The sequence below is a fragment of the Hemitrygon akajei genome, chromosome 1 (genome assembly GCF_048418815.1).
Source record: "Hemitrygon akajei chromosome 1, sHemAka1.3, whole genome shotgun sequence".
Taxonomy (NCBI): domain Eukaryota; kingdom Metazoa; phylum Chordata; class Chondrichthyes; order Myliobatiformes; family Dasyatidae; genus Hemitrygon; species Hemitrygon akajei.
The window spans coordinates 164644261-164648121 of NC_133124.1; positions in this window are offsets into that span (position 1 = coordinate 164644261).

The following is a 3861-nucleotide window of genomic DNA, read 5'->3' on the forward strand; positions in this document are numbered from 1 at the left end:
AGCACAGAAAAGATCAAAAATTAGTGGAAAGTTAGATGATTAGGGTGTTTTTAAAAACCAATAGAAGGAAGCTAGAAGAGTCATAAAGAAGGAAAGGATAGAAAACGAAGGTAAGCAAACCAATAATATAAAAGAATATAGCAAAACTTTCTTCAGATATATATAAAGTGAAAAGAGAGGCAAGTGTAGATATTGGGTTGCTGAAAGATGATGCTGAAGTGGTAGTAATGGGAGACAAGGGAATGGAGCACAAACTGAACAACTATTTTGCATCAATCTTCACAATGGAAGAGACTAGCAGCATGCCAGAAGTTTAAGAGGTCAGGGGGCAGAAGTGTGTGAAGTTGCCATTAATTGGGAGATGTGCTTGGGAAACTGAAAGGTCGGAAGGTAGATGTCACATAGACCAGATGGTCCACATCCCAGGGATCTGAAAGAGGTGGCTGAAGAGATTGTGGAGACATTCGTAATGATCTTTTGAAGAATCAGTGGATTCTGGCATGGTAACAGAGTATTGGAAAATTACAAATGCCATTGCACACTTCAAGAAAGGAGAGAGACAGAAGAAAGGATATTATAGGCCAGTTCGTCTGAACTTAGTTGTTGGTAAGATATTGGATTTGATTGTTATGGATGCAGTTTCCAGATACAGGGAGGCACATGATAAAAATAATCTATAGTCAAGGGAAAATCTCTCCTGGCAAATTTGTTGGAATTATTTGAAATATCAAACAGAATACACAAAGGAGAATTAATGGTGTTGTGTACTTAGATTTTCAGAAGGTCTTTGTCAAGTTGCCACACAAATTAAGAACCTATGATATTACAGTAAAGATTCTAGCATAGATAGAGCATTGCTTTGATTTGCAGGAGGCAATGAGTGGGAATAAAGAGAACCTTTTCTGGTTGGCTGCTGGTGACTAGTGGTGTTCCACAGTGGTCTGTGTTGGGACCACCTCTTTTCAGGTTTCAGTGCTTGAAATGACAGAATTGATGGATAGTGGCCAGGTTTGTTTATGATACAAAGGTAGGTGGAGGGTTAAGCAGTCTTGTGGGAGCAACAACACACACAAAATGCTGGTGGAACACAGCAGGCCAGGCAGCATCTGTAGGGAGAAGTACAGTAGACGTTTCGGGCCGAGACCCTTCGTCAGGACTAACTGAAAGGAAAGATAGTAAGAGATTTGAAAGTGGGAGGGGGAAATCCGAAATGATAGGAGAAGATAGGAGGGGGTGGGGTGAAGCTAAGAGCTGGAAAGGTGATTGGCAAAAGGGGTACAGAGCTGGAGAAGGGAAAGGATCATGGGACGGGAGGCCTAGGGAGAAAGAAAGGGGGAGGGGAGCACCAGAGGGAGATGGAGAATCGGCAGAGTGATGGGCAGAGAGAGAGAACAAAAAAACTAGATATATCAGGGAGTGATTGTGAGAGGGGCAGAGAGAGAAAAAAAGAGAGGAAAAAAAGAGGGGGGAAAGAATGAATGAATAAACAAACAAACAAATAAATAAGGGATGAGGTAAGAGGGGGAGGAGGGGCATTAACAGAAGTTAGAGAAGTCAATGTTCATGCCATCAGGTTGGAGGCTACCCAGCCGGTATATAAGGTGTTGTTCCTCCAACCTGAGTGTGGCTTTATCTTGACAGTAGAGGAGGCCACGGATAGACATATCAGAATGGGAATGGGATGTGGAATTAAAATGTGTGGCCACTGGGAGATCCTGCTTTCTCTGGCAGACAGAGCGTAGCTGTTCAGCGAAACGGTCTCCCAGTCTGCGGCGGGTCTCACCAATATATAAAAGGCCACACCGGGAGCACTGGACGCAGTATACCACACCAGCCGACTCACAGGTGAAGTGTTGCCTCACCTGGAAGGACTGTCTGGGGCCCTGAATGGTGGCGAGGGAGGAAGTGTAAGGGCTGGTGTAGCACTTGTTCCGCTTACAAGGATAAGTGCCAGGAGGGAGATTGGTAGGAAGGGATGGGGGGGGGGGGGGGACGAATGGGCAAGGGAATTGCGTAGGGAGCAATACCTGCGGAAAGCAGAAAGAGAAGGGGTGGGAAGATGTGTTTGGTGGTGGGATCCTGTTGGAGGTGGCTGAGGTTACGGAGAATTATACGTTGGACCTGTAGGCTGCTGGGGTGGTAGGTGAAGACAAGGGGAACCCTATTCTAAGTGGGGTGGTGGGCGGATGGGGTGAGAGCAGATGTGTGTGAAATGGGAGAAATGCGTTTGAGAGCAGAGTTAATGGTGGAGGAAGGGAAGCCCCTTTCTTCAAAAAAGGAAGACATCTCCTTTGTCCTAGAATGAAAAAGCCTCATCCTGAGGGCAGATGTGGTGGAGATGGAGGAATTGCGAGAAGGGGATGGGATTTCTGCAAGAGACAGGGTGGGAAGAGGAATAGTCCAGGTAGCTGTGAGAGTCTGTAGGCTTATAGTAGATATCAGTAGATAAGCCGTCTCCAGAGATGGAGACAGAAAGATCAAGGAAGGGAAGGGAGGTGTCGGAAATGGACCAGGTAAATTTGAGGGCAGGGTGAAAGTTGGAGGCAAAGTTAATGAAGTTGACGAGCTCGGCATGTGTGCAAGAGGCTGCACCAATGCAGTCGTCGATGTAGCGAAGGAAAAGAGGGGGACGGATACCCATATAGGTTGGAATATGGACTGTTCCACAAAGCCAACAAAAAGGCAGGCATAACTGGGACCCATACGGGTGCCCATGGCTACACCCTTGGTTTGGAGGAAGTGGGAGGAGCCAAAGGAGAAATTATTGAGAGTAAGAACTAATTCCGCTAGGCGGAGGAGAGTGGTGGTAGAGGGGAATTGGTTAGGTCTGGAATCCAAAAAGAAGCGGAGAGCTTTGAGACCTTCCTGGTGGGGGATGGAGGTATATAGGGACTGGACATCCATGGTGAAAGTTAGGTGATGGGGGCCAGGGAAATTAATATCATTGAAAAAGTTCAAAGCGTCAGCAGTGTCAGCAACATTGGTGGGAAGGGGTTGAACAAGAGGGGATAAAAAAGTCTCAAGGTATGCAGAAATGAGTTCAGTGGGGCAGGAGCAGCTGAGACAATGGGTCTACCTGGACAGGCAGGTTTGTGGATCTTGGGTAGGAGATTACTCACATTTAATTGACTCTGCCTCCCGTTGTTTCTCCTGACGAGCTCTGAGGGTGACACTCTCCGCCATGAGGAGGTACCTGGCGTCCCTATCACAATCCCTTCCATGCCTACGGGACACTTACCTTCTCCGTTTGTCATGGACCTGTCCGTTATTTCATCCTCCATCAGATCCATGCGTGCAGTTACCGTTTCTTTGACTTTGTCACGTCCTACATTTCACAATCGTGCACAATCACGTCCTTTTCCGGTTTCTGATGCGGACAGTATTGAAAATGTGGAGTTTGCAATGATGTAGTCCTGCTACGAATGTTTTGTGTGAGTAACAATAATGAATAACCGCACCGGTGACCAACTTCACCAGTTGTAACAATGAATGGCTGTAGCTGTGACTGGCTGTTACTGTCACTGGCTCTAAAAGTGACCATCTGTAACTGAGGTTGGCTGTATCTATGAAAAGATGTAATAGTGATCATCTGTAACAGTGACCAGGTGTAACTGTGACAGGCTGTAATACTGACCAGCTGTAACTGTGATTGACTGTAAGTGTGACCTGTTGTAACAGGGAATGGCTGTAACTGTGACCTACTTTAACAGTGACTAACTGTACCAGTGACCTGCTGTAACAATGAATGGCTGTAACTCTGACCACTGTAATTGTGACCATCTGTGTGAGTGTCTGGTTGTAACGGTGACTGGCTGTAAATCTGACCATCTGTAACTCTGACCACTGTAACAAAGGACCATG